Source organism: Thermobia domestica, chromosome 3 (genome assembly GCF_964235325.1).
Source record: "Thermobia domestica chromosome 3, izTheDome1.hap1.1, whole genome shotgun sequence".
Classification (NCBI taxonomy): Eukaryota; Metazoa; Arthropoda; class Insecta; order Zygentoma; family Lepismatidae; genus Thermobia; species Thermobia domestica.
In genome coordinates, this window is record NC_137456.1 from 278,089,055 (window position 1) to 278,113,510 (window position 24,456).

At 33.7% G+C, this 24,456-nt stretch overlaps 1 long non-coding RNA gene across 1 annotated transcript in view; it reads right to left on the reverse strand.

Annotated features, from left to right (window-relative positions):
* Positions 1-2,018: 2,018 nt before the first annotated feature.
* LOC145681669 (uncharacterized) overlaps positions 2,019-24,456 on the reverse strand; it is a 35,689-nt gene continuing 13,251 nt past the window's right edge. Inside the window, exons 2-3 of the long non-coding RNA XR_014130856.1 lie at positions 17,969-18,794; positions 2,019-6,058 (exon numbers count right to left, since the gene is read on the reverse strand). This is a non-coding gene — a long non-coding RNA (uncharacterized LOC145681669). The remainder of the gene's footprint in view (positions 6,059-17,968; positions 18,795-24,456) is intronic.

The window sequence follows — 24,456 nt, forward strand, 5'->3', positions numbered from 1 at the left end:
TTTACAAAATTTCAGTGAAATAGAACTTAAATCTACACATATTTTAAAACGAGAGAACACCTATCTCTATCTAATATTTTAAATAAATTTGATCTTTCCTCATGAAGTAAAGGACTTCTATATGAGGAAAGGACTTTCCATATTTGGTGGGCCTTGGAACATCGAGTCTCGAATAAGTTACTTTATCCAATGGTTACGTATTTGAATGATGCATTGTACAAAGAATGGTCCATTGTGACTGGAAAAAATCCACAATTCATAAGCCTCAATTCCGCGATGACTAAAACTCTTCTACCATTTAAATGAAGTGCAATGCCGTATAAGTAAAATTTCATTTTGTTAAGGTGCTTCTATTTTTGTAATAACTTAAGCTCATTTAACGTTCATATAAATATCGCCCACGCATCTGTATACATTATATTAATAGTACACGGATGTCTGAAGAAACATGCAAGTAGTCAGACACGCTACAAAATATTGGGAAATATAACGACAAAAGTTTTGTTTGTGTACAAAAGTGTATATCTTCTGTGATCTCTACCAACAGCAAACTATATGAGATATACCATGTTTATCTGTGCAATCTGTAGTAAATATACCGCCAATGGATTACGCAATACGTCTATTTTCGTGTCAAGGTAAAAGTATAGAGATGAATACAGCTTGGTTGGATTGACATAATTCATAAATTCATTATATTAGTAGAGGATGACGTGCAACATTGTACTATAGAGAAACTACAAAATCTAACCGAGTTCCCAGGATTTCATACCAAGTGCACTTGTGCGTGTTGTTTATATCACGAGTAACTTCCTTAAAAAAAATGGGTTTCCGATTTGCTAAAATTGGTTATTTTTAGTGTGGGAGTTACAGAATATGTCTCTCTCTTAAAACTAAAATTGTTTAATCATAAGAGCAGAGTTGCCAATTTAACTTACTTTAAGTTATATTTATCTTATTTCAAACTATATTTCACTTTTCTGGAACTAGAATCCGGTAATGTTCTCAGCTGTGCAATGCGTTATTTATTGATTGAACTACTCATCAAATTTCCAGATACAGCCGGTTGGAATAATAAAGAACATTTAAAAATGAAATGGAATGGAGTCGACGAAGGCTTTTGAAGGGACTACCCTTGCACTCTATTGATAGAACTATGGAAAGGCCCTATAATAACCTCAGTGAGGATGCTAGCAGGCAAATTCTAAACCGAGGGTTCTACATTTAGAAACGAGAAGTCTTAACAACAATCCTGGTACTGATCTTGTTTTCACGGTGCAATCCACAAGTGTGCGAATTGATTGAGGGAAGAACTGTGATTTACCCATTAAACCAAAATGTATCTTCCAAGAAGAAGATACTTTTCATTCATTGCAGGGTTAACTTCTTTTGATATGGTTATGAAGATAGGAACAGGAAACACTTTTATTTTGTATAGCAAAATTAAATAATAAATGAGTTCCCCTTACTTTTACCCCTGCGTAAAATCATATAACGTCCCGGAATTAACTAAAAAGAATGCAAATTTTGATATACAGATTGTATTTCAAACGACGATATGAGAATTTTGTGCAAACGTTTTCCGCTAAGGAGAAAGCATGAATCATTATTTTACATGAAAACTGATACATATATACTGCTTTCCACTAACTCTGTTTTTGTCAGTTGCTGTACTAACTCACAATAGAAATATATTTTGACATAAAATGTTGTCACTTTACACGAAGCTTGATTTATAAAATGAATGAGTTCTGTATATCTCTTATCGTTTCAGCACTCAATGTATATTTTAAAATAAATGAAGGAAGAAAGAAGGTTGAACACACCACTATTTTATTCGTCAAATATTAGTAATTCTCTCGAATAGTGGAAATAGTTTTCAATAAACAAAATTAAAATAAATATACTGTATATGGTTACATTGTTCGTGCGACACGTCATAACAATTATTCAGTAAATTATCCATTAATCCTTAAGGAGAGGTATTGATATAATTCTATGAAACAGAACTTGTGGGGATAGAATTTTATTGAAATGGTACAACAGTTGACAGACACACAAGAACAACAGTTGATAATTAGTATACATATGAGGATAATATTAACCGAAATGTCTGAATTAGAATAACTTCATTTCTACTTTTATACTAAATCATGTTTACTATAAAAGAATGTGAATCATGAATTTTAGAATATGGCTGCTCAATCTTATGTAAACAGTAATTGATAACCAATTATATATAGCAAAGTGGTTAGTAATTAGTTATGTACATTGATATTTAAATAGAGTATTACCATGTATTTCTCTACAACATTCTTTCTGTAGTTAATGAATATAATTACTCACAGTATTCCAAGATTTCAAACTATAAAGATCAGTAAGTTCACTACACTAAGAAATCTATAACAACAGTTGAAGAGAGCAATGGAATGATAAATCCTCTAACGAAGTGTATGAATTGCAATTCACTATACTACTAGAACAATTGAGTAAGTTTTCTCGTGTTGTGAAATACATTTATCATTCACACTTCTTATCAAGAATTGCAATTATATATACACACACTGAAGGAGTACAAGTCGCTACTATGAATCTCAAAGATTATTTTTTAAGTCATTAATCTCCGGACTGTACTGCGATATACGCTTTTTGTCTTAGCAGTGGCAATTATGCTGCAAAATGATATTTTGTAACGAATTGCGCATGAGGTGTTATTTAAAAATATGAGAAATAAATTTGAATTAAAATTGTTTCAGCTGTAAATGGCAAGAATATAGAAGTTTAAGAACATCTACAGTGAATGTCATAAGTATTCGTACACCGACGGTAAGCTATGATTAAATGCCTGTAGCTCGGACTTAGTTGGAGAGACAGCATTGAAACAAACGGCACTACATTCTCCACTAAGTTGTTTATTATTTACAAAACAAACGTTCCGTGAAATGCGAAAACTCAGACAAATAATGACAAAAGAAACAAAAGTGAACATGGTTTTAATGTGTCAAAAGTATTCGTACACTTACGAAACTTCAAAAAGAAAATGATTTCGCATGAAAACTTGGTCGGGTTACCTTTGGCCATAAGTATAGCTAGAAGGCAGTTCGGCATCGAGTACACCAAACGTAGCATATCTTCACGGTTATAGAAGCCTATTCTTCTTCAAGTGCAGTTTACAAAGAACGTTTACTCGTAATGCTGCGTTTGCGGAGTTTCTTTTCGAGTAATACCATAAATACTCAATCGGATTGAGGTCAGGCGATTGAGGAGGAGTAGCCAGTTGCTTTGGCACTCTGTATATTAACCAGAGCTTTGTATTGTGTGCCATATGTTTGGGATTATTGTCCTGTTGAAATATGAAGTGGTCTTGTAGGGTCATTTGATCAGCACTAGGACGTCGATGTTTCTTCAAGATGTCAATGTACATATGCTTGTCCATAATACAGTCGATAATTGTCAGCTTTCCCACTCACGAAACACTCGTGCACCTCCAAAATCTAGCACTCCCCACCTCCATGCTTGACAGTTGGCCGCAGATTTCTCAGGCCCATCTCTTTATATAACTTCGGCCAGACCATTTGTCTACCGTCGGAACCAAACACTTTAAATTTACTTTCATCTGAGAATATCACTTTGTCCCAGAAAGCCACATCTTTGTTCACGTAAGCTTTTGCAAACCGGAACCGCTTACCCTTATTACCTCGGAAACAAAAGATTTCTTTCGAGCAACACGCCCATTATAAGCTTGTTTGTTACAAGCACGACGCACAGTGCTTTAAGAAACCAACATACCTGATTTGGCTGCTTTTGTCATCATCTGCGGAGCATTGATTCTAAGTTTTTCTTAATTTCGTTCAGCTGTATACGCTCACATCGTCCAAAGTTCTTCCGTGGACGTTCACTTTGCGGCTTGGTTTTGACTGTTTGTTTCGCAGTATCGATCTATGATTGACTACATGATCGAACGTGGTCTCCCGATAATATCTGAGATCTCCCATAAGGATTTGCAGTCGCTATGAGCCCTCATAACTAGTTTTCTTTCTGCTTTTGTTGTTTGTGTCCCTTTCCGACCCATTATGTCTTTCGCCTTCAATCACGCTTTGAACTTGAATGATGTTTCGCTGGCCTCTGGTTGTGTTTAGCTTTGCAAACCGCCAGAGGGCGTGAACAACAAGTCGAATAGCTGGACGTTCTTGTATTTAATTTCAGTGTACGAATACTTTTGACACATCAAAACCATGTCCATTTTTGTTTCTTTTGCCATTATGTGTTTATGTTTTCGCATTCACGGAATGTTTTTTCTGTACATAGTAAAGTAATTAATGGAAACTGTGCTGTTTGTTTCAACGGTCTATCTTCAACAAAGTCGGAGCTACAAATATTTAATCATAGCTTGCAGTCGGCGTGCGAATACTTATGATTTTAACTGTATGTTAAGTAAATTACAGGGAAGATTAATGACCGTCAGCCTAAAACTTATTACTCCTAAGAAATTAACTACAAATAACAGTACCAAATTCTTTTTTGTATATACAAATGTCATTTAACAATAAAATGACAATGAGCTACTAGAACAATTGAGTAAGATTTCTCGTGTTGTGAAATACATTTATCACTCAAAATTCATATCAAGAATTGCAATTATATTTACAGAAATAGTGCAAATAAATTTCGGAGAAAAGTTTTTTTTTTTTTTTAAAAAAAAAATCACTATTCTCCGGACTGTACTATGATACAAGCTTTTACTCTTAGCAATGAGAATTATATTGCAAAAAATTTTATTTTGTTACAAATTGCACATGAAATGTTATTTAAAAATGTGATAAATAAATCTGAATTAAAATTGTTTCAGCTCTAAATGGTAAGAATACAGAAGTTTAGGAACATTATGTGTTATCTACAGGACAAGTGAGGTAAATGTCCCGTTAGCCTAGAGCATATTCCTCCCAAGAAATAAACTACAAAAAAAAAAGGACCATTCTTTTATGTATATAAAACCTCGTTTAACAACAAAATGACAATGAACGTAGAACTAAGTTTTCATTGCAAAAGGTTATGACAAAAACAGGGCAATTTACCCATTAAACCTTACAGCTATATATTGAAGTAACTCCACTATTTCTTGTTAGCATTTATAAAGATGGGATTAAGCCACAAAGTTTCTTTTAACTTTGTACCATTTACAATCGTATTTCACACATATCTAAGCTGGACGGGAAAATATCGGAGGAAAAGTGCAGAGCATTAGAAAATGAGAAAGAAGTTGACGAAAACAAATTTATAAGAACTGTTGAAGTATCTTCCATAATTGTAATTGTCAGTTCCTTAGGCACCATTTTACCAACAACAGTCAAGCAGTTACCTCGATCAATAAGCTCGTTCTCTCCAACTTTTATGGATTGTAGACCATCAGTTACTTTAAGCTTTGTTCCCGATTCATCAGTGTATTCCATAGAATATTTGTAAACTTTATTTTCATTTAGAGTGTCTATAAATTGACAAGTCAAGTAGGTAAAATCAGGAAATGGACCGATTGATTTCTTGCATAGAACAGATCCGCCGCAAGGTATATTCACTAGGATTTCCGAAAGTTCTGTCCTATTCTGCTCTTGATGCCAAACCCATGTCCATGTTGAAGTACCATGAGGATATGTTGTAGCTTCAAATGAAGAAATGTTGTGTTCTATCAAGAAATGGTCGAGGATTCTTCCCATGGTAACTGATTTCGTACAGTTCCCGATTATACAGGTAAATGGTATATACAAGCATTTAGCTTCATGAAGTGCTTTGTCAATTAACGTGTGAGTCTCTGGGCATCCATAACTTTTATACAAACATGGAAAAGGTACTAAATTCATAACACTCTCAACTGTGATATTTCTAGTATTAGTGACTGGAGAATGACACATTAAACAAGTTTTGTTCCCACTACAGCAAGCATTGCAAACGCTATGTCCAATTTTGCACAAATAAATCGGTTTTGAGTAAAAATTCTTACATTGATTACATTCCAGTGTTTTCCAAATATCCTCCATCGGCGATATCAGATTTATTGTGACACCTGAAATAAGTGCAAAAAAATATTAATTTAAATTATATTCTCCTCGAAGTGTTTAAGTGTAATAAATATGAAAAACTAAATGTTTCTGTTGTGCAAGGAACCTACTTGTCATCAGGTCCTATCTTTGCAAAACCAGTTAGATTCACATATTTACACCTTCCTAATAAACTACTTTAGATTTGTCCTTAATATAATATCTTTAAAGGTCCATAAAATGCGATGTATGTATATAGTACTTATCTTTCATGTTGGAGGCACTTTGGCTCAGTGGCAGAGCGCTTACCTCTGATGCGTGGGATCCCTGGCTCGATCCGTGGCTAAGTAAGTTTGTGGTGGACAACACCGTGTCTGTGGGTTTTCTTGAGGGTACCCTCATTTCTTCTCACTTTCTCATTCCCCCAATTCTTCCATAAACATTCACTTGCTTTATCATCGTCTCACTTAGCCACAAAGGGCGTAAACGTGCGACATTAAAGAGAAAATTTTCATTGCATTGTATCTGTCATGTTATTTAAATGTCTTAATTATTATAGCAATTTCGACATTATTGCCCATATGATGTTCGACAGGCATTATGAAGATCTACCTTCAGGCATCTGATCTTTTACTTTTTGTAGCTCACCAGATGTTCTCAGAAGGATATTATGCATCTTACGTGACCTACCGAACTCTCCAATCTTAACAATCTTTTACATGAAGTTAGATTTCTACTTGTATAGTACGGATGCGGAATAAGTCACTGTGCAGTTATTTGATTCGCGAACTATGAGCCATCGAAATTTGAGTTTGCATTTGAAATATATGTCCCATGGTAACTGATTGAGTGCTGTTTCTGATTTTACAGATAAATGGCAAATGTAAGATTTAGTTTCAAGAAACGTTTCACAATTAACTTGTGAGTCTCTCGACATCCAAATATTTTATATAAACATGGAAAGGATATCAAACATTTCACTTTCAGGTAGAATATTTAATGAACCAATGATTGGAGAATGACACGATAAACAATTTTACTATCTTAGTAATTCGTCTGATGTTATCCAATCTTAGCACAGAGATATATCTAGACTTAGAATGTTCATTTTTAAACGTTTGGTTGGAAGTTATTGGTAATCAAATTTGGTGCTTGCAAATTCAAGTCATTATGAAGGTTAAGTGTATTGAATAAACTTCAATGTCTTGTGAATATTCTCAATTAGTTGAGAAATGGTATATCTTATACTCTGAATGTTAGGTATGTTCTAAATGCAATATGTACTCATAAGAAAGATATTCTAAAATGAATTGAATATTTTCACAATAGAAAAAGCTTTCTACACCTAACATTTTTTTTTCAAAACTTTGGTTTTGAACCCGCCTGTTTCTCTCTGCGTGCACATCAATAATTTATATTCAGCTACGAGATATTAAACAAGAATAATTGCTTTGGTACTTTGGACATTATTTTAGTTACCTTTCAGTTACATGCACTTAGTTCATAAATTCATAACAGGAAATAATGTCTATACAATTGAAAATAAATGTGCTAATCCTTCAAGAAAATCAAAGAAATAAATCTAATTCCTCTTTTCCTTTAACATTTTCTAAATAGTATTCAACTAAGTCATGAATAAGTAAATAGGATTAGTCTTTCCCAATTATTATATATCAATTTGACTGTCGGCAGGTATAAGTGCAAAACAAGACGAAACAACGATAATGTTTTGTAAACATGGACGTAGCGTCACAACAATAAGTTTCATCTCATCTGTTATCCTTCTATTGTCATCGAGAGTATTTACATTCTACGTTTCCAAGTTCGAGTGTTGATCATAATGGGGCAATAGGACAACAGCAGTGAAAAAGTATTATTTTTTTTCTTATGAATTAACCCCGAATAATTCCACTTATGCTCATATCTCTCTACTAAAATCGAAAGTAGTAAACACCTACACCAACATAGATTTACAATGTTGCTGTTCATAGAGTCAAGGCCATAATATATAATGATAAACGATATTTTGTATGAATTTAAAGTTTCCTGCAGATTATGTATATCTTCACTTTCCAGTGTGTAAACCCTAGCTGTTAATGAAACTAATACCGCTGAAAGAAATTATTATCCATATAGCAAAAACAGTAAAGGATAGTGAAAATAATTTTATATGGACTCAGAGATCAAAGAGTAAACATCATCAGTGTTTTATTCCTATATAGCAAAAAAGAGTGAGAAAATTATATAAATTTACCGATTCAAATTTAAATATTACCATAAAATAAAACTGATAACATTTAGAGAGAAAAAAGTTTGTCGATCTAGGTGCAACATCCCAAGAATTGATTATTTTTCTGTCGTAATAGTAATTTAGCTTTCAATGTTAATCTCCGTAGAGTAAAGTAGTAATATATAGCAAGAAACGGTTTTCTGATGTAGCTTCAATGTTCCAAAAAGGTATTTAGTCCCCGCCTTTATACACATTGGAAATTGTAATGATGATACAAACTCTTACCACCTGCAGCTTTCCATATAACACTAGTGATAATAGATAAAGACACTTGCTTAGCGTCAAAAGAATTGGTTTAAAAGGCTCATTTATGCCTACAAATACCGAAAATAGTACAAACTTACTATCACGTCTGGTTTCATAGAGCAAAGAGGTAACATGTCACGACAAAAGATACTTCGACATTATATCACGGTACCACGAGTTCACGTTCACAGTAAGGATTAAGCCATCACAGACGAATAGTTTCAGTTTGTTTAGACAGTTGAGATGTTATTACCAAGCATATTAATACACTTAACTAGGAAAGTAGACTACTTTTCCGATAAAGTTTATGTTTCACAATCAAGAATCCTCAATCACACTAAATGACCACAATTGTACTACACCAATGTCGAAATGAAGTGATTTTGTATTAAAGTTCTATGTCGTATGACTTCCAGCGTGGTCTCTGAGAGTTCCTCACATTTTCGACTCTGGACATCGGACTCCATTCCCTGTCTTTATTCGTGTGTTACTTTCTCATGGTTCACCTTAATTTCTGAATATAGGTATATTAACGCATATTTTGATTACCTAGTTGAATCATCGAACTACAGTATTTTATTAATAAGTTGTTTTAAACAACTTTACTGATGTTTCGAATGAAAGTAACTTTAAATTAACCAGAAACTCCCATATTATTGTTATAAAGGTTGGTTGCTACATAATGCTATTTAAGATCAGAATAGGGGCTTTCTAATTGTTGTGCCCATTATGAGTTACGTTCCGAAATATGTGGCGAACCTAAATTTCGCAGATTTGAAAAATTTAACGGAGGCAACCTTTCACAAGAAATGTGAGTAATTACTTAAGAGTTAATGTTATCTTTAGATTATGTCTCATTAACCGTACTGCCGTTTTGCTAATGAAGAGCTTAATGAATATACAATGTTTCAATTAAGTAAATACCCACGGAGAACAGGTTTTCATATAGTCTCCTAACTATGAAAACACTTGTACTCATTTCAACTCCAAAAGTTTCACGGATTTAACCTGTTTTATATGTTATTATGGCATAAAAATTATTATGACATGGGCAAAAAATATCTTATTCATTGCAAGATATGTGATTTCTAATTGTTTACTGGAAACTATCTGACTAAAAATTATAGTTCAAAGCAGAAAGCCACTTTACACCAACGTTTAAAGGAAGTATCAGAGAGCGTAGGAATTAGTCATGCAGTTTGAGTGAGTGGTTTGAAGATACGATGTTTGAGTGTCCAAAGCCTGAGCAAAGTCAAGGCTTTTTTTTTTTCACTTGTTTCTTTCGCGTACTCCCCACTTCATCCAGAGATTGCAAACATTACGAGAAAAGATAATTATGCAGGATGTACGAAAGTGCATGTCAAGCAAACAATACAATACTCTCCATCACTCCTCTATAATTTGCGGAGCACTTGGTTGCTCTGCGAAATAAAATCCCAGGTCGAGCAGCAATGGAGGTAACTGTTTCTTACAAGTAACACTTCCCAAGTGTAACACTTCGATTTTGATAAACTTTGGCAGGTAGATACGACACATGAATCAAACGAATGCGTGTTTTTTTATTATCTGCGGAAAAGCGGTTTTAGAGGGCAAAAGCCCACACCTAAAATTTTGAAAAGTGACGTCCGAGAGGAAAAAGTAAGTGGACCCAAATTTTGGAATTTGACGCCCGAAAGGCAAAACCAAGTGGACCGAAGTGAACGAAGTTATGCACAGATATTGTAGACGTAAAATGGGAGAACACTTGTTTCATATTTTCCTGAAAAAACAATAAATTGGGCACGCCACCCCCCCCCCAAACTATTGACCACGAAATATCAAAAGTGCTAGTAACGGTCTGTCGGATGTGACTAAAAGACAAAGAATTGCAACGAAACTTTGTGTATTTACAATACGCAAAATTAAAAACGAATACATTTTTTTTATTTTCTGCGAGAAAAAGGTTTTAGGGGCAAAATACCCCAACCAAAATTTTGAAAGTTAACGCCCGAAAGGCAAGAAGAAGTGGACCCAAGTAATGAAACTGTATACAGATATTGTAGACGTAAAATAAGGGAAGACGGTTTTCGTATTTTCCTGGAAAAAAAGAGTTGGGTGGGGCACGGACACCTCCAAACCTTTAATCATGAAATATCAAATGTGCTAATAACAGTACATCAGAAGTGTTTAAAGGACATGAAGAATTGCAACGAAACTTTGTGTAGTGACAGTAAGCAAAAAATAAACTAATACAGGTTTCTGCATTTTGCGCGGAAAAAACGGTTGTAGGCCTACGTGGCAAAAGCATCCACCCAAAATTTTGGAATTTGACGGCTGAAAGGCATGAGGAATTGGGCCAAAGTGAATGAAACTGTATACAGATATTGTAGACGTAAAATAAGGATTTCGTATTTTCCTTTTAAGAAATGGTTGGTTGGGCCACATATCTTCTAAACTGTTAGTTATGAAATATCAAAAGTGCAAATATGTATACGTCAGAAGTTCCTAAAGGGTATGGAGAATTGAAACGAAACTACGTGTAGAGACAATTTGCAAAACAATAAAACGAAGTGCGTTTTAATTTATGCGGATGAAGAGTGTTGTGGCCAAAGCTTCCTCCGAAAAGAAGTAAATATTACCGCAATAACGCAGGAAGGAATAAACCAAGGCAAATGAAATTGTGTGTAGATATTGTATATGTACTAAAATAAGGCTTTTCGTATTTCTTAAGTATTTCTATCCGATTTGCTTCAAATTTAGCATCAACAGTAAACAGGAAATAAATCGACACGTGTTTTTATTTATGCGGAAAAACATTGTAAGGGTTAAAGGCGCCTCCAGAAATATTATAAAATATACTATACTATTTATGCTTATTGTTGATCTGCCAAATTGAAAGAAATCGAATGGGGACACTTGCGAAACACAAAAGGCCTTATTTTAGATATACAATATCTACACGTAATTTCATTCGCTTCGGTCCACTACTTCCTCCATCCAACGCCTCAGTCCACCAAACAGTTTTTTTTTTCGGGAAAATACGAAACGTATTCTCTCATCTTACCTCTACAATATCTGTGCGCAATTTCATTCATTTCGGTCCACTTCTTGCCAATCGGATGTCAAATTTCAAAATTTTGGGTGGGTGATTTTGCCCCTAAAACTGCTTACCGCAGAAAATAAGAAGAGACACGTGTTCGTTTATTTCATGCGTAGTATCTACCTGCCATTTTTTAAATCAAAATTGGAGTGTTACACTTGGAAAGTGGTTAGAGATCTAGAACGCGACAGAAATTTAGACTTAATTACCTTAACACTGTTATGTAAACGGTATGAATTTTGTAGTTTCTCGTTATGAAGTTTCCATCATTTTCCATTCTTATTCGCCTTGGGTCCGAATATTCGCTTCATTTTATTTTCAAACAGTTTCGTTCTGCGTTCTTCTTCAAGACAAGCAACCATATTTTGCAATCATAAAGCACAGCAAGTATAATTAACATCTTACACATTTTAAGCTTCAAATTGTTCGACATAATTCACGAATATGAAAGAAATTGCACCGAATAATAACAAGAATTCCCTGTTTTAAGAGGACACTTGATTTCTTCATGGATATGGTTTTGGTCTCAGTGCTAGGATAAATTAAACTGCAATTACATTTCACTCTTGTGTATGACACGCTCTTTTGCGAATAGTATCTCGTTGCAGCCACCTCGCATTTTAATTTTACTAACCAGCAGAAGAATTTTGGGTAGAAAACCTAGTTGTCTTTACAACTTCAATTTTCTATATTTACACTTTAAGCATTGATAGAACTTACTTGCCAGTAGATAGCATACATATTTTCATATATGAACTTATAATAACAATCAGTGACACAAGTAAACGGACAGTTCCATGTTTTAACTCTCATTTGACTAAATAGTATTGGTCGATATACATTTACCATATTAAAATATAAATTCAAGCTCCTAAAACAATTTTAACTTGAAAGCTTTGACCCTCTTGATGAAATCCTGTGCATGTGATTGATAACAATCAATAAAACTCTTGGAAACAACTGAGTGGTAAAACTAAATGAATATTATGGCATCACGTAACTAAATACATATATGTCAGAAATGAAATCATACCTTATTTTTTTTGGCTTCTGCGTATAATAGGAATTAACAGATCTTGCGATATAATATTATATATATATATATATATATATATATATATATATATATATATATATATAATACATATATATAATACATACTGTATATATGTACTACGTATTTTTTCGCACAAGGCACTTTTGATTGTACGTCATAATGGCTTATGTAAAATATGTTAAGAACGTGAAACGATTGCGGTTGGAATAATCTCAAATGTTTTCTTAGTTAGGACACTATATATGCAAACTTATTGAATGTGTGGCTTTACGTGATTGAATAATGGTAGATTTTAGTACGAATTACACCTGAATTGTGGTAGGGTCTTCGAGGAGCATAATATTTTAGGGTTAAAAAGGAATTTACTTTTCTCCATTTCCTCGCAAACAACGCTTAAACATTAAAACTCATGCATATCATATTGTTTAGATCAATCAATATAAGTCACACATTTTTCGTTAAAGGTGTTATTTTATAATTCATGATGTATTGTATAGGTAACAAGATGATGTGTTAATTACAAATCGTAAACACTTTTGGTTGTCGTTTCCTAACGGTGACACTAACATTACTTTATGCGAATATTTCTCAGAGTTAAAACATTTCTAATTCATTTGTATTTGACTTTAAAGCTTATTTTTTCAATGGTAAGATAGTGCTCATTTGTGCCAAAAGTCCTTAGTAAAGTCCAAAATTACAAAACAATTTTGGACCAAATTGAGCGATTATACAGAACAAAATTATATCAATAGTATTTAGAGTGAAAATGGAGTTTTATAAACTGACAGAATAATCGTAAACACTATTAAGAATATAAAGTTTATCTAAAGTGCAACAAATCGAGAAAAAAATATCAGAAGGTACAAATGTTAAAAATTTAGAAATTTTATAATTCATGATGTATTGTATAGGTAACAAGATGATGTGTTAATTACAAATCGTAAACACTTTTGGTTGTCGTTTCCTAACGGTGACACTAACATTACTTTATGCGAATATTTCTCAGAGTTAAAACATTTCTAATTCATTTGTATTTGACTTTAAAGCTTATTTTTTCAATGGTAAGATAGTGCTCATTTGTGCCAAAAGTCCTTAGTAAAGTCCAAAATTACAAAACAATTTTGGACCAAATTGAGCGATTATACAGAACAAAATTATATCAATAGTATTTAGAGTGAAAATGGAGTTTTATAAACTGACAGAATAATCGTAAACACTATTAAGAATATAAAGTTTATCTAAAGTGCAACAAATCGAGAAAAAAATATCAGAAGGTACAAATGTTAAAAATTTAGAAATGGTACTTAAATGAAAAAAAAATATCAGTATCGCAGTACACTTCGATATTTTCGTTGTGCTTCTGCGTGAGCGTCAAGAAAGCGTACAATCATGGAAATCTCTACGTTGCTATGCTTTGCTGAAACCCGTAAATAGTATTCTGTGTTTAGTTTTTCATGGCTCAAATTCAACAATCGAATGATGTTGACATACCAGTTATCACAGGTAACATTTGTTATGACCATATTTATTATGTTGTCCTTACTAGGGGCGGACTGGCTATCTTAGATCAATCCGGGTTAGCTATAGGGCTTTGTCGAACGTTTCTGGATTTTTGACACTCTACTAAAATACAAAGGAAAAGATTATAATTAATGACGAAACAAAGTTGCCGTACATAGATATATAAGTTTTAGTGCGCGCGTCAGGATCTGTGTTTTTACATATAATTTACATGCAGATAATAACAGAATGAAATTTTGTGTGTTTCAACGACACCATTATCATAATTGTTATTATCTTGCGAAATTGGCAATGATCTATTTATCAATTATAGAAAAGTCGTCATTATGTTCAAATTGTAAAAGAAAAAGGAAGAAGAAAACTTTTCGTTCTGAAGATTGGGATGTTGTTAATAAATGACGTAGCAGCACATTATTCGCAAAAACTGTATGTGCAGTTTCCAGTTTTTATGAATAATGTTGGCGATGAAGGAATGGAATGTGGAACAAATATAATACAAACATAAACGAACTGGGGCGAACTGGCTTAACCGGCTACCCCAAATTTACCGAGTGGGAGAACCTGATACAGACGAAGGTGCCTATTTGTGGGAAAAGTAGTTTACATTAACCACCAATGTTAGATAGATGCTTTTAACGCCTTCTACTCCTTCGTTTCATAACACTTCCCCATTGATACTACATTTTAAGAATCAAATGGGTAGGCCCTGATTATCGGAAATGACCTCGTCCCTGTCTTTACAACAAAAAGTTTTCTTCTTCCCATTTTCTTTTACCATTCAAAACTAGAATGTAATGAAGACTTTTCTATAATTGATAAATACTTTAAGTCATTGGTAATTTTGCAATGATTGTGTTGAAATAGACAAAATTTCATCCTATTATTATCTGCTTGTGAATTACATGTAAGAACACAGATCCTGACTCGCGAACCAGAACTTACATATCTATGCACGGTAACTTTTTATGGTCATTAGTTATAATTTTGTCCGGTGTATTTCAGTAGGACGTCAGAAATCCAGAAACGTGGGTTATAGTTCTGTAGCTAACCCGGATTGGCCTAAGATTGCCAGTCCACCCCTGGTAAAGAGAACACAATAAATATGGTTACAACAAATGTTATTTGTATTAACAGGCATGTCTAATACCATTTGATTGTTGACTCGGAAACATCAAAAACTAAATAAAAGACACTATTCATGAAAATTTCAGCAAAATCATAGTGATGCGGCATAGGGATATCTGTGATTAGACGCTTCTTTAACCCCCATGCGGAAGCATGAGGAAAACATGTTCCGAAACACACGAAGATATTGAAGCTAATGCTAACAAGGAAAACGTGTATGAATGTTTTAATAATATCAAAAGACAAAACGTAACAGAAGCCTCTAACAAGGCTAAAGGAATTCTTGTTGTTGCATATAATGATGAGAAAGTTTAGGTAGGCTACCTGTGTTTTATAATTTTTCTCCATGACTGCGACATTACTATGATTGATATCTCTCACATGAAACTAGAGAAAAGAGCAAGATATTTCTTTGATAGAAAATATTAACACTAGATCTTAAACAAACCTTAAACTTAATTATTAAGGAAAATACTGGTAATACTTTAAGTGATTTAAACATAAGCAAATAGAGAATATGTTTTTTTTTCCTTAAGTCCAGTTGGATGAGAGAGGAATTAATACTGCTCAAAAGTTCAACGGGGATGTTAAATACTTCTGAATTATCGTCCCTTTTCATCCTTAATCAGGAAAAAAAAGTTGACATTATTTATAAAACCATAACGAATTCTTCAAAGACTTTGAAATTTTAAATAACTGATTTGACTTACAACTCCGTACCAATAGGTACAGAGCTATTACACAATAACACAGGAAACTATAAGCTATTAGCTGACAGTGATTCAAGTCCCAATATCTCGATTCATGGAACATGGTTTATTGAACTGCAAATTTACAGTAAATAAACTTGAATTTAAAGTTTTCACAGAATAGCTTGTTCATCATTAAATTATTTGTCAATTTCCCCTGTATGATTTTTAAGGTTCGAGAAACAACAAACACAAGTATTAGACATTGATTGACATCAGGAGAACATCACATTAATTCTGTGATTCCTTGTCACATCAGCAATCAAATTTCCTAGTGGTTTTCATGTTCACTGAAATTGTCAAACAACAACATTTTATTTATGAATATTTAGTGCCCTCGATAAATGATTGTTGTAACGAAGAATAATTTTTGGTAACAGAACAATCCACCTATAATTTTGTAAAGGGAGCCATTCTCTCCACATCAAATTTATTGCTAAACCTATTGGTCTCGAATATATATTGTAATAATATGTTTAACAGCATCATCATATCTCTATGAGATATGAATCATTTCGTTTGTACTTGTTACATAGCTCCTTTTTATTTCTCGCTATGTGAATGTACACTATTTATTTAATAAAGTAATGTCTATTGTTGAAACAGAGTTACATGACATAAGCGGTTCACTGCTCCATTGATAACATTAGAATTTAAGTGCTGATTCTATTGGTTCTGTAAATATTAATATCGCATTAAATTTCAAGATTTACAGTCTAATTAAGATATGTTGAATTCAATATAATATAAGAATTTGGTTCCTCAGATATAATGAACAGTTTAGTCATAGGACAGACAATAAACTGAAATACAGTGATACGTACATCAAAACAAGTTATATTTACTGAAATGCTATAAAGAAATTCCAAGAGTTTATTGTATTGCATGAGTGAAAGGAATTATGAAAATAAAGCTTTTCATCATTGTGTTTATTTATGTGGAATTTACGATCTGATTATTTCATGTTTTTGTGTTTATTATCACAGGTTAGTGAATGTAAACTTCAATTTACCGAAAACACTGTATTTGTTACGTATCTTACGTTGTAATAAAGTAATAAACAAAAACTCTACATTAATAGAATTCTAACGGCTTATGTGGGATCTTTTCGTCTTTCAGTTGCTTGTTTAGAAACATAATCAAAAGAAACAACAGGCATTGACGTGTAGTAAGCTAAAAATAATTTTGTGTAGTTTTGATGTTTTCATGAAGTGAAAATCAGGTGATAAAAGATGTTTAGTTATTTTCTTTCCAGAGAATACGATTAAAACTTATGGAAGATATAAACTGCAGATTTAGCATCAGAGTTTTCAAATTACTTTCATCCGGATCATCTTAGTGTAGTAGTTGTTCTAAAGCTTCAATGTTTGAATTCGTTGTAATACATTTCTAACTTCCAGTTCAGTATTATACTGAATATTCGAACAACTTAACTCACTGTGTAATTCACTACAAACATATTGTAATGTATATTTTCTTTGCTTCTTGAATCTCAACATGATTATCAGTGCAAAAAGGGATAACTTGATTACATGTTCGACAAATCTTACAGGTTCAGATATATCGCGTATTTTTATTTTTCAAAGTATTGATGTCCGGTATATGTGAGACAGTCGTAGTATTAATATCTTTATCACAGATTTGATGCATCGCAGGTACTTTGACAAGTTAAAGACCTTAAACCAGAAGAAAATTGATATACTTTATCTATATATCATTCCTTATATTTGATCTTTATATCATTCCAGCATTCATATTTATATAATTAATGTAGAGTTCTACATACTATTAGCACATACGTATTATTAAAATATCTCCATATTACTCTTATGACTATTACTACAGTATTATTCGTTAAGAGATACCTACTATTTCATTACGATGACTTTACTGGTTTAGCTGTTGAATTGTTATTTTTAAAAGAACATTCTCAAGTCTTCCATTGACGCACAAACATTTCCCATTTTCGATTAGGTCCTCGAGTGAATCTGTTAATGTATAAAGTGTGCCTCTATAAGTGAAAGAAGACACCACTCCAGGATCTCCTTCCTCGTCCGGTTCCTCCTCCAACATGCATAGCTCTAATATATAGTTATATCTTGTATCGACTCGAGGCCCCAAATGCTGACAAACAAACATTAAACTATTAATGGTATTACGTACTTTCCTTAGAAGAAAGGAGTCAAAATTATCAACTTTAATTAAAAAATTATCTTCATTATGATTTAAAGCAGTTTCCCAAACAATCACATTGCCGATTCGTTCAACGTTTTCGACAGCATTTAAGTTGTGTTCATTTCTCAGATGTTGATCAATAGTATTGAAACCTTGTCTTTCCATACAACCATCTATGGGACATAAGAAAGAGCGGTGAGGGCATCCATTCATATGTTGATCAATTTCTGAAAGTCTCATCATATCATTACATCCAAATCTCTGATTGAGGCACGGCACTTGAATGATTCCAATAAGATTCTCCAATGTGATATTTCGCGTACGAGTACGTTCACTATTACATATACTACAGCGATTTCTACTGTGTTGGCAGTTGCTGCAAAAGTTGTGTCCAGACTTGCATACGTAAATCGGCTGTTTATAAAATTCATTACATATCGCACATCTCAAGTGTTCGTTTATACGTTGAAGTTGCCTTTGTGATCCTTGGTCAGCCATTTTAATCACCCTGATGTATCACCTGTAAATAAGAGATTACACTTGCTATAACATGCATTCGTTTTCAAAACTTTGTATTAAATTCATTTCTTTATAGGGTGACCAGCTATCGGTGACATTATCTATCGTATAGTTCTCCCATGGTTTGTTGCCTCTAGAAAAACAAAGGTGCAAATTTAATAATGTCCTCTTAACACTGGCTCCTTTAACAAAATAAAATATTGCATAATCTCTACCCTGTTTATTATGGCATCCGAAATAAAAATATATTAAATTTTTGTAGGTCTTTAGTTGCAGAACCAGCGTGTGAAGATCACACAGATTGAAGGACGTCAAAAATTACATTTCGAGAAAATGTTGGTTCCTTTGGAGTTTAACGTCATCATACAGAAACGAGGATGTATCTAAAACAAAAATGTATTTAGTTTACAGTCTAGTTCAGATCTCAGTAGATCTCACTGGGAATCGAATGTGAACCCTTTGTACCTAATAAGAAGGTCAAAAAAATTAAAATTGTTAGAGGAAATAATTATCCCTAATCTATCCGTCTCATTAAACAATACATGTACAATTACGATTATTTCAACAGTAAGTTAGTTTGAAAACAGGGCAAATGTAACGATTTAAAAGTTATCTTCGCAAAAATATATCAGTACTAGAAATTCTAGTAGGAAAGTAAATAGAATGAATAATTAACTTTTGAGTGTGCCTGTAGGGTTTGAGAGAAATATATACAAATTAATAATTTGTCTATTGACTGATACAACTGTAGACTTAATGCCTAATTGACACAACTAGAAATGCAACAAAAGAAGAAGATTAAATGAAGGGCATGAGATTGAAGGGAAATCTGTGGATGATTCTACCAAGAAGTAAGTGTAAACGCGGAAGACGGAAACCAAGAAGTAAGTGTAAAGAAGAAATTAAAATAACCTGTGAAAAAAGCACGACGTTTACTAAAGTAATTCATCTGTACCTGTTTTGCCAATATATATATTTCTTGGTTTCATCTCAAGTACTGTGTCTAATGAAGCCAAGAGGTATAGACTGTTGGTGAAACTGTTATGCAATGATCATTTTATTTAAGTGTTGTACATTGTTCAGAGTTTGTTTGAATTCGACTTTAAGTTACTTAAGCAAAGATATCATGGACCATGTAGTTTCTTCAAGAAACATCGGTATTAGAATAGTATACAAGTAGAGAAAGACGCTTATTTGCTTGAAATAAATAATATTGCATATTTAAAAATCGAAAAGAATAAGGAAAACTATAATATAACAGGTGTGATTTAAACGAATTAGAAAGCTTATACTAGACCCTACCCTACACCTAGTTTCGAGGATTCACCAACTGAAAGAATAGAAAGAATGAAAATAAACTAAAGAAGTTTCGAAACACAATAGAAGCAGAAATGGCTTCGGTATGTCAGTCAGAAAGCATACAAATAGGAAGGAGACGCCATTGCTCTAAATACTACTACTATTTCTAATAATAATAATAATAATAATAATAATAATAATAATAATAATAATAATAATTATTATTATAGTAATAAATTATAAAACTAATCATTCCTTTGCGAAAGAGTCTACTATAAGTAAGTTGTGCCTTAACTCGTGCCAGGCCATCTCAAAGATAGGCAGTGAGAAATAAATTTTGAAAGTAGGTCACGCTATGGAATCTCAAGAATAAGAAGAAAGACTTGTGCAATACATCTACATCTAATACATATATAAACGTGCATTGAAATGTTAAAAATAGTGTTCGTTATTAGTGGTTAATTTCATTAAAAATTATCATCTCACATAAAGACTGTAGTCATAATTAACACATATACCTTACATTATTATTATTATTATTATTATTATTATTATTATTATTATTATTATTATTATTATTGTATTCTTCACATAAGAAAATATCAGTTCCAGGGAGAATATTTGAAAGATACTACACATAATTTTGCGATTGTAGCAGACGAAAGTTGAAAATTTGTCGGTGTTTCGGAAAATCATGCTACTCACAAAATTGAAGCAAAATAGAGCCGGAACCTAGTAAAATTTCATTTTCAAATCTTATTCACCACAAATTCGTGAAAATCATTTAGTAACATTAGATCATTGTAAAATAAATTCTCCCAAAGAAGTTATTAGAAACGGTTTTTCAAACGGTATCGTAACCTATTTTCTCAAACTCAAAACTTACTTAAATCTTTTTATCTACCTCAAACTTATAGTTAGTCACTCAATCACGAAAATCATCGAAATGGTGTGGTTGTTGTTGTCTCTCCGAAACGCTACCTTTATTAAAAATTCATAACGACCTTTGGCATATTAGACAATAGCTTCGTTACATCACTTCAAAATTATTACGTAAAATCATTGGCTTTAGTCGAATTTACTCAATGACTTTAAAGACATGACAATTTCATAAATTGCATTGTCACACTCAAAATCCAAGGTTTTCTGGAAATCGACCTGTGCCCTAAAATGATTATCGTGGATTTGAATCTACCTTAATTTTTCCAGACATGAAACCTGCGCACACAAATTTAAATAATAAAGGAACTAGAAACCCATAGAAAATGTATATGTATCAGGTTCATGTTTAATCATGCACAGTAAGCCGGGCTCGTCTCTACTCAAGTTTTCTCTCTTATTCCTAATATGTTCGGATTACATGAGTATGTTTAAATTACTGTGCTGCCGTGTCGTGACAAAACGCTGTAACTTTGGCGGAGAAGTTTTGCGAAAATGAACCGTAAAGTTTTCATCCGAAAATGTGATCTATATCGTGTAGAACCAGTGTATCTTGACTTTGGAAACACGTGGTTACATGTAACGTTACGTAAATGGATGTTGCGTGATTAAATTTAGTGAAAATTGATTGGTTGACCATTATTGCCTAGTTACACTGGTTCTACACGATACAGATCACATTTTCGGATGAAAACTTTACGGTTCATTTTCGCAAAACTTCTTCGCCAAAGTTACAGCGTTTTGTCACGACACGGCAGTGTGCCTGTGTGGATAAGATTCTCCCATATTGCGGAAGTGCACAGTTGCTGACTATTACCAACGAGTAGAGACGAACCAAGTTTACTGTACTTATATAAAAACGAATCTAATCTACCGTCCATGTATAGATAGGAAACCAACCTATTCTGCATGTGTAGAGCACAAAATGGTCTAATGCTCAAGTGTAGATAACTTTTTCTAGGCAAACAAATAATAGCCCAGTACAATTAAACAGTAACTTGGACAAAAAGTCTTAACGCCATATTTCTGTAGAGACGTTTGTTTTGATGCCGTCAGCGTATTCTGGAAAGCCCCCTCCATTTGAGCTTATTTTTGTTTGCTTGTTTGTTTCGAAGAGTTAAAGAGGGAAATTTTAGATTTTTGAAGTTATATCGAAAATTATACTTGCTTCTGGAGAAAACAGATATAAGGAAAATTGTAGTTTGTAAGATTCTATACAAAAGAGACACTCAGACTTCTTTCGTAGAATCAAACTTTTCAAAAATATAGACTGATTTAGTGTAAAAAGAAGTAACATACACACTATAATATAAAAATGAATAGTTTGATTGTTTGTTCGGTATACAAATCCAAGCCATTTGCTTGGCATACTTCTAAGTAACTTTAACGTAGAAACCATAGTCTACAAAAGAAGATAGGCTGTTTAAATTTTTGATGCGTCTCCGGGATAGGAGACTGCTCAAAGGGGAAGACGTGGTTTACGTTGTATATAAAATCATTTTATTTTTATTTATTTATTTATTTGTAAATTATTGAGGGCTGTTTCCATAATTGACAGAAAAATCGTATTTTTCGTATTTAATATGTGTTTTCCGTGTTTGGAGTGCATAATTCTAAATTTTTACGAGGCTGAAAGGGTGTACCGGATAGATTTCGAGAAGCTGATTACGAATATTTCATCCAGAAATTTCCAGCACGTAAGGTCTTTTTGGCGAAGTCTGTTTCCATAATTGACAGAAAAATCGTATTTTTCGTATTTAATATGTGTTTTCCGTGTTTGGAGTGTATAATTCTGAAGTTTTATCTTAATCCAAGAACTGTTACTAGGCTATATCCCAGGAACATTCTTTTCTCTAGCTCACGATCCCCCGGAAACGTACCCCCTCCGCTTGGGTTGCAAAGATTTATTGTCGTTCCACACTGCATACACTAAAACCCAGGCGTTATTGACGGAGAAAGGTTTCGTAATCAACTTGCGATCATTTGTTGGCTCCCTTTTGTCTAGACGACAGACAGATTGTTGAAAAAGACGGCCAGACATACACCACGTTGTCGCGTGAAACAATTCTTTCAGTTTCGAGTTGATCTTCGTGTTAGAAGATGGTGTTACGCTGTGTCTGTGTATGCCGTAGGTGAAAAATATTTCTGCGTGAAATATTGACGTTTGTGTTAAACGAACATGCCGGAAACTTGCAACAATTCGACAGATTCATTCTGCTACATATGTGGGGAAGTCATTTGCAAGGGACAAAGTAGGCCATTGTCACCGTTCCTGAAGACAGCCTACCATCTGTACTTTGGGTGTAAAATTGGCGACGAAGATCGCGTTTGGGCTCCGAAACAAAGTTGTAACTCGTGTGCGCGTACTCTCACAGGATGGTTGAAAGGCACACATAAATCGATGCCATTCGCCGTATCTATAGTTTGGCGCGAGCCTCGTGATCATGTTTCAGACTGTTACTTCTGCCTGACTAATATAAAAGGTTTCTAAAAAAACATGAAGCATAAAATACAGTATCCTAATTTGGATTCCGCGAGGAGACCTGTGAAACATAATGTCTGGCTGCCTGTACCCGTACCACCAGACTCATACACCCTGTGCAATGTTTCATCCGATGAAGAACCTGCTGCTTGTGAGGATGTTGCACAATCTTCGAGTACACAGTCAGATCCCAATTACGCTGCAGTGCCTGACACTAATGAACCACATGTGATAAGTCAGGAAGAGTTGAATGATATGATCAGAGACTTAAACCTTCCAAAGTCTAAGGCCCTGTTGCTTGCATCACGACCTCAACAATGGAATCTACTAAACCAAGATGTGAATATCTCGATGTATAGGAAAAGAGAGGTGAGCCTAATTCCTAATTTTACAAAGGATGGTGATTTGGTGTATTGCAGTGACATTTCGTCGCTTATGGAACAACTGAAGTTGAACTACAACACTGAAGATCGGAGGCTATTCGTAGATTCCTCTAGGATAAGTCTCAAGGCAGTGTTACTACACAATGGCAATGAAAAGCCAGCCAGCCCTATTGCTCATGCTGTACATACGAAAGAAACATACTAGAACATGCGAAATCTATTGCAGAAAATGAAGTACGAACAGTTCCAGTGGTGGGTATGCGATGAACTTAAGGTTATTGCCATCCTCACTGGTTTACAAGGATGTTACACAAAACACTACCGCTTCTTGTTTCATTGGGATAGTCGAGCCAAAGATCAGTACACAATCACAAAATGGCCGCCAAGGAAGCAACTGGTCCAGGGAGGATGAACGTGGCTAATGAACGTCTTGTGGATCCGGAGAAAATATTCTTACCAGCCCTTCATATCAAATTAGGGCTCATGAAGGTCTTCGTCAAGGCCCTGAACCGGGATTGTGAAGCATTTAATCATCTCCGAAAACTATTCCCAAGTCTCAG